This window comes from Scylla paramamosain, chromosome 27, assembly GCF_035594125.1.
Source record: "Scylla paramamosain isolate STU-SP2022 chromosome 27, ASM3559412v1, whole genome shotgun sequence".
Taxonomy (NCBI): Eukaryota; Metazoa; Arthropoda; class Malacostraca; order Decapoda; family Portunidae; genus Scylla; species Scylla paramamosain.
In genome coordinates this window covers 7,514,767-7,522,500 of record NC_087177.1, presented here as the reverse complement: position 1 = coordinate 7,522,500, position 7,734 = coordinate 7,514,767, and positions in this window count along the sequence as shown.

The following is a 7,734-nucleotide window of genomic DNA, read 5'->3' as shown; positions in this document are numbered from 1 at the left end:
AGAAAGATGAAGTAGACAGGGACATAATGAAAGAAGGGTGGAAAGGGGAAAACAGAAGTAGGAAACAAAAAAGCAGCAACAGCAAAAGCAACAGCATGAGGAGAGGAAGGGGGAAAAAATGAGAAACAGAGGAAGAAGAGGTTCAAAATCTTTATAAGGCCGCCACCCCCAAGGTTTTAGTATTCCGGTCCATCCCTGCAGTGTGACGGGAGAGAGGGAGGTGCAAAGGAGAGGTAGGGATTAAGGGAAGGCGTCGAAAGAGAGAGAGAGAGAGAGAGAGAGAGAGAGAGAGAGAGAGAGAGAGAGAGAGAGAGAGAGAGAGAGAGAGAGAAAGAGAGAGAGAGAGAGAGAGAGGCTGTGGAAGGTGAGGGAAGGAGAGTGAAGAAGTCTTCAGGAGGATGCGTCAGTGTGGAGGGCTGAAAGAGGTTGGTGCCATAAGGAGTGAGAGCAAGTGGTGAAGGACAATGGCAGTATGGAGGTGATGTAGAAAGCATCAGCTATGAAGTAGACGACGGAAGTCAAGATGAGGGAAGAGGAGAAAGAGAGGAAAAAAGTACCTTGAAGAAAAGAACGAAATGAAGATTAAAGGAGGTGAGAGGACAGTAGAAGGAGAAGGAATAAAAGCCGAGGAAGAACGAGACTAAAAGAAAGGAGAAGAAAGAAAGTGCGAAACATGCATTGCAGAACGAGGCCGGAGAGACACTGATGGCGCCGCACCAGAATGGAGGAGAGGAACAGGGAGGAGGAGTGAAGGAAAAATGGCCGGGAAAAGAGAGAGAGATGATTATTGGCGAGGAAAGAGATAGTGAAGGAAGGGAGAGGCGTGGAAAATATGGCGGGAACGGAGGAAAGTAAGATAGAGAGGATGTATGGTCGCAGGGAAGAACGGAAGGGGAAGTGTGTAAGTAAAATATTATAAAAGAAGTATGTGAGAGAGAGAGAGAGAGAGAGAGAGAGAGAGAGAGAGAGAGAGAGAGAGAGAGAGAGAGAGAGAGAGAGAGAGAGAGAGAGAGAGAGAGAGAGAGGGGACATGAAACGGGTAAAATATCAAAATTAAATAAGACATGAATCAGGAGAGGAGGAGCTGCAAGGAAGTGATACATTTTGCTTGATATATTACCGGGAGGGAGGGAGCTGGAAGGAAGGATAAGGGAGGGACAGCGATAAAGAGAGAGAGAGAGAGATAATAGAGGAGGAGGAGCAGGAGGAAGAATATCACGTAAATTAAACAAAGGATTGACGTGCGCTGGAGAGAGAGAGAGAGAGAGAGAGAGAGAGAGAGAGAGAGAGAGAGAGAGAGAGAGAGAGAGAGAGGAGGGCCATGGATGGGGTGAATGTCCCGGTATGGCTGTTGCTTTTATCGTTATATCCCCTTGTTGTTAGGGTAGTTATTATTATACTTTTAAGTTCCCCCGGCCGGCGTCTTTTCTACACCGCGTCCCAAGTTCCCGGCTACAGATGCTGCCGAAATTGGAGTTTGCGTTGCAGCCACGTTCCTCTTGCGCCTAAGCTGCGGCAAAATAGGTAAAACTGCACGTGATTTGAAGCAGTCATTTGGTCGCACGCAGGAAGGGGACGAAGTAAGCTGCTTCTACTTCACGCCAGGTTGAATTTCTCACTGAGTAATAACCGCCGGTGATAAAACTCGCCTATCCTAAACTAACGTAACTTGTGCTCGTGTTCCTAAGCGCTTTGTTCCATAATAAGGATATTTTTTTTTTTTTTTAGATACTACGCACAGTACATTGGTCATTTGTCCTGGTTCTTTTGTTTCTTTAGGGAATGTTATTATGGGAGAGCCTTTTGATTCCCTTTCTTTGTTTTTTTTTTTTTTTTGTTTTTTTGTTTCTTTGTGTTTTTAGTTTCTTCTTTATTTATCTATTTATTTATATTCTCCATACATTCTTATTTTTTTTCCTTTTTTCTTTGTTTCATTTTTTCTTTCTCCTAGGTCGGTCTCTCTGACACGTGAAAACAAAATGAAGTAAAATCTAAAGCCAGATCAGGTTCTCAAATCAGTGTTTCCTCCCCACACTTTCCCTACAATCATAAGAAAAAGAGAAAAAAAAAAAACGCTCTTGAAAACCACAGTCGCTTCCATCAGAGACTGTTAAAAGAAGGTCAAGATATGTAAGGCATCAAAACTTCCGAAGGTACAGGTGTTGATCTAACCTAACATAACTAATCATGATGGGTATTATTTATTTATTTATTTATTTATTTATTTTTATGAAGAGAAATCTTGTGCAATGTGCGTGAGAGAAGATTGCTGTGGGATAACTTATGGTATACGAGTGCAATCAAAAAATGTACCTTACGTGATGCGGACGAGCGCTTTGTTTGTATAATTGGTATTCTGTCCGTATGTCTCTTTGTCTTCTACTGTGTTTCCCTCCTCTATTCGCCTCCTGCGCCTTCTTTTTTCTCTTCTTTTCTTCGTCCTTTTCTTTCGTAACTTCCTTTTCCTCCTCGTCTTTGTCCTCTTTCTTCTCATTTTTCTACTTCTTTCCCTCCTTGTCCTTTTTTTCTTGTCGTTCTTTTCCTCTTTGTCCTTCCCTTCCCAGTCCTTCTCTCCCTCCTTGTGCTCTTCCTTGTCCTTCTCTTCCTCCTTGTCCTTCTCTTCCTTCCCCTTCTCTTCCCTGTTCTTCTTTTCCTCTTTGTCCTTCTCCTCCTTGTCCTTCTCTCCCTCCTTGTCCTCTCTCTCCTAATCCTTCTCTTCTTCTTCGTCCTTCTCTTCCTCCTTGTCCTTTCTCCCTTGTCCTTCTCATTCTCCTCCTCGTCCTCCACCACAACGGCCACCGCACCCTTCGTATCATCCTTTCCTTCTCCTTGTGATCTTCCTTTTTCTGCATATTCTGCAGTAATTTTTACCAGCCCTCTGGTTTCCTATAAAGTAAACTGCTTGAGACAAAATGCAGAAAGATAAAAATGTCAGGTAAAGGGCTCTCTCTCTCTCTCTCTCTCTCTCTCTCTCTCTCTCTCTCTCTCTCTCTCTCTCTCTCTCTCTCTCTCTCTCTCTCTCTCTCTGGCCCAGATTTGCGCCGTGCTCGTGACACTAAGGATTTTTTTTTCACTGATGAGCGCACAGTTACTGCCCGTCCTTAGCAAGAGGATGAGGGTGTGTTGGGTGAAAATTCTTAGCTGTACTCATAGACGAGGCTACCTTGAGTTCTAGGCGCTCCCAAGGTAGGTGTGGCTGTTGCTTAGTATGTGATTCCTAATACCATTTTGAATTACACTAAGTTAGTAATTGAATTTTACACGATGGGTTTTCTGGCACGAGGAGAAAACGGAGACCACTAAAATTATGAATCAGAACGTTGGTCAAGCAGTTTTTTTTTTTTTCACTCTCTCTCTCCCTTCTCTTGCTTTCTATAGATATGCAGGAACACAGACAAGTGAACTTAAGATCAGGATACATTTGAGTGAAGAAAACGGACACATACAAAGACAAAACTGAGGCGAGGCTGAGGTAAAAATCCAAATGAGTGAAGGAAAGATGAGTAAGAATATGAAACTTTACGATTTATGCCTTTAAATTTATATGAGTTAATATCCAAGTTAATGAAAATAAGGCATACATGTTGTTAGCGGCATCTTGGCACTGTTGTGGAAGCAAGCGGGAATAGGACACAGTGAAGGCTGCGACACCAAGAGGAAAATGCTACCGAGGGAAAAAGAAGAGTGATTATTATAACGACACTGGCTTTCACATTCCCGCGATCCTTGTTACTGGGAATGCCTGCGTGAAAATAATTTACGAGTATGAACACTAAAAATGAGCGTCATGAGAGGAGAAATTACACACACACACACACACACACACACACACACACACACACAAACTCACCATTATTTACAATTATTCTCCTCTGCCACAGCTACTCCCCGAGGCTGCAGTGACGGTCATGTGTGAAAACTTTATGTCTCTCTGGGAAAGCTTAAATCCTCGGGACCGGAAGACGGGGAGGAGAAGCGAGGTCTCTTACACGAACCTTGTTGGCCGACGTTCATTCTTTCTCGTCAAGCATAATGTTTTCTCAGGCAGGGAAAACACGTCACTCAGGTGAGGTGGATGAATAGATGCATGGCGATGAGGGTGGGCAGGGGGCGGAGAGGGGCGAGGAATGGTGGCAGAGGGAGGCACAGGACGGCAGGGTGATGGAATGGGGCAAGTGGACGTGAAGCGAAAGAAGAAAGTCAGAAGGCCTGGTTGAGGATGAAAGAAGGATGAGAGGAACTAAGGGATAAGGAACAGGATGTGTGCAGCATTGGAGGGTGGGGGAGAGAGAGAGAGAGAGAGAGAGAGAGAGAGAGAGAGAGGGCGGCTATAGGCTGATGGATGTGAAGGGGAAGTGCGGTGGGGAAGGTTTGTGAAGGAATGGAGGCAGGGAGGGTTTGTTAGGAAAGATAGAGGACTGTTTTTAGGTATGCAGAGGAAAGCTGTGTGAAAGAGAGAGAGAGAGAGAGAGAGAGAGAGAGAGAGAGAGAGAGAGAGAGAGAGAGAGAGAGAGAGAGAGAGAGAGAGAGAGAGAGAGAGACTTGAGGCTGTGTATGCCTGTTTGTTTGTCTGTCTGTCTGTCTTTCGGGCTTTGGGGAGTTTGGAAGAAGATTTGTAGGAAGAAAAACTGTGTTGAAGGTAGAAAGAGTTCGTGTGTGGGGAGGGGTAGGAACAAAAGGGGGAAGGGAAGGGAAGGAAATGGTAGGGAGGGAAGGAGGGGGAAGGAAAGAGGCAGAGCGAGAAGCTGCGTGTGGAGAAGGGAGTGAAGTGTTGTTAAAGTCAGGAGAGAGAGAGAGAGAGAGAGAGAGAGAGAGAGAGAGAGAGAGAGAGAGAGAGAGAGAGAGAGAGAGAGAGAGAGAGAGAGAGAGAGAGAGAAATGGAGGAAAGACTGTGAAAGAAAAGAGAAAAGGGAGAGTGCATTAAGAAGAAAAAAAAAAAGAAGAAAGAAAGAAGGAATGGGAAAGCTGCTACGGTGGCAGAGGAAGAAAGGAGAGTGAAAAAACGCAAGCAATAACACTGAAAGACTTGACCTTTTAAAATTTTAAGAAATTAGAAATAAACATATTTATTTTGCAATATGTTATATTTTGCAATATGTGTTAAGTAAACATTTTCAAATAATGTATACAACTATCACAGGCACTTTATTTTATTTTGTTGGTGCAGTGGCAATTCGTTCCCTTCCTCTAAGTTTTAATCCCTGTCACTCTACTTACCCCAGCCAGGCCTGCGTCTTTAATGTCATCAAAGTTGGGCAAACAAAGTTGAACGTAATCTCGTCGTAACCAAGTAAGTGTTCATCGCTTTTGTCGATAAAAGTTGTTGGTGTCGCTTACAATTTTTCTCCTTCCAGATTTCCCAGTTCTGCGTGTGTATGTTGTTGCCACTGCCGACCAATCCCGTAACAGAAGGATACGCTATTGTGTTCAGGTAAAAGTTTGTTTTCAAGAGCAAAACAGTATTGGATGTGATTGTTGACAATATTCGGGAAGTTTTAAGTGCAAAATGACATTTCTCCCTCATCATGTTGCTTTCTCGTTGATTCTTGAGAGGTTTTACATTCACTGTATATTTTTTGTGTTCCATAATATTACAAAAACCCGTGGTATGCATGTCCTCATTACAAGGTTTTAGTTTTAGTCAGCCTGAGCCATTTTCTACTTCCTGTCTTTATGTCTCACTGTGTGTGGTGGACGCCAGTTGTCCCGGCCAGTCTACCTAAAGCTGGAATCCAGGCTGGCGCAGGTCTGTGCTTGAGGTACTCCTTTCTGTCATATCAGGAAAGTACCTGTAACAATTTGGACACCGGACTAACCGTGTTACCCAGAACAGTGTGTGTAAGGGGTGCCCTACATGCACACAGGATTAACCAACCAACGATGGGTTCTGCTGCGTCATTGGCGCTTCCCTACTAAACCTCTGCCTTTACCACCGCGTTATCCGCAAATTTTGAGAAAACAAGGTATTGTTGGTATCGACGCGGCGTCACGCACGGTGTTATCATCCGAGCGAGAAGGCGGGGCGGGAAGGTGTGTTGCGAGCGTGACGAGGGCTGGGACGGTTATGGCACCGAATTTGTTTGCTTGCTTGGGAGTTTTCCTTCAAATATTTTTCTCAAAAAAATAAAATAAAACGTTATTCGATTTTCTCACTAATTATGTATTATACTTGCGAAATATTCATGTGATAAGGAAAAATAGAAGAAAATATATCAGTGAGATTCCTTCTGTGTCGGACCTCGCTCAGAGCACGATGCTGACCTGCAACCTTTCGCGCGGCGCGCCGGTGCCGTGATATCAGTGGTGCATTACCGCAAGGCGGAACATTTTTAAAGAAGTGTCCCATGAATTTGGTTTTCTATCTTTTCAGAGGCTCTTTCCGGACCGTCTTGACGGGGGACTCAGGAGTTATGGGCAACGCGGCAGCGCCTCCGCGGCAGGAAATGACACAGACAACGCCCAATTCAAGGTTGGTCCACATATCACCGTATAAACTTTCAATATTTCTTTATACTTTACATCCGAGTCTTCCTTCTCAACTAATGAAATAATTACTAAACTTTTCACTTCAAGGAATGTTAATCAGGTCTGATATGAATTTTTAATACATCATTTGTTTTCTCTCTCCTCCATGTATGGGTCATGGGGATTGCAAAGAATGTGTAAATCATGGTGAAGTGTTAAGCAAGTACAGAGCAGCTGAGCGGAGGGAAGGGGTGATGGGGGAAATTTCCAGGCGATGCGCTGAGGCCAGGAGGCTCACGTAATGTTGCCTCTCCCATCAAGTACGATTAAGAAAATATAACCATACTAATGTAGCCTACACAGCCATTCGTAATCTTGTTTGTCATTACCCACTATAACCTAACGGCTGCAGAAACTTGCCAATCGTCACACTGTACTGTCCTTTTTTTTTTTCTAAGTTATTCCCCTTTTGCACAATACCTCATTATTATTTACACACTCCCCCACAAAAAGAAAAAAAATCCAGTAACTATTGTTCCCAAACACTCGTACGGCACAGCCATATGTTTTAAAATGAACTGACCATCTATTCTCACATTGCCTTCCACAATACAACCAGGCGAAGTCAACTGGTGTCGCGTACCTCCGATCTTTTTATTTATCTTTGAAGCTTGTTTGGGATTTATTAACTTAAGATAACTTACGGAAGGCAACTGATACTACTTGAAGAAGAGGAGAAAAAACTGACTATTGCAACACTTTTAACTCTTATCAGGTTTTGCCGAGGTGGGGATCGAGAGACAAGTTACGCTGGTATTTGTGCAGGAATCAAGGAAGCATTACTTTCCACGCAATGCCATTAGGAGGATTTTGAACGATTACTGTTTTGATTGACTGGCAAGGTTACACAGCATTAAGTTTCATTAGGATAATCCCTGTAAGACACCTTATTATTGTTCTTATACGTGAATTATTATTATTATTACTACTACTATTATTGATTTCGTTTGTCTAGAAGCACAGCAAGACACCTTTGTTGGAACCTGCTTTCAGCGTTAGAACCATTTCAAGATCGAGGAAAAGGAACCAATCAAAGGAGACCAATCAAAAGGAAAAGGAACGAGTCAATAACAATCTCTCTCTCTCTCTCTCTCTCTCTCTCTCTCTCTCTCTCTCTCTCTCTCTCTCTCTCTCTCTCTCTCTCTCTCTCTCTCTCTCTCTCTCTCTCTCTCTCTCTCTCTCTCTCTCTCTCCATAAATGAATATCTGG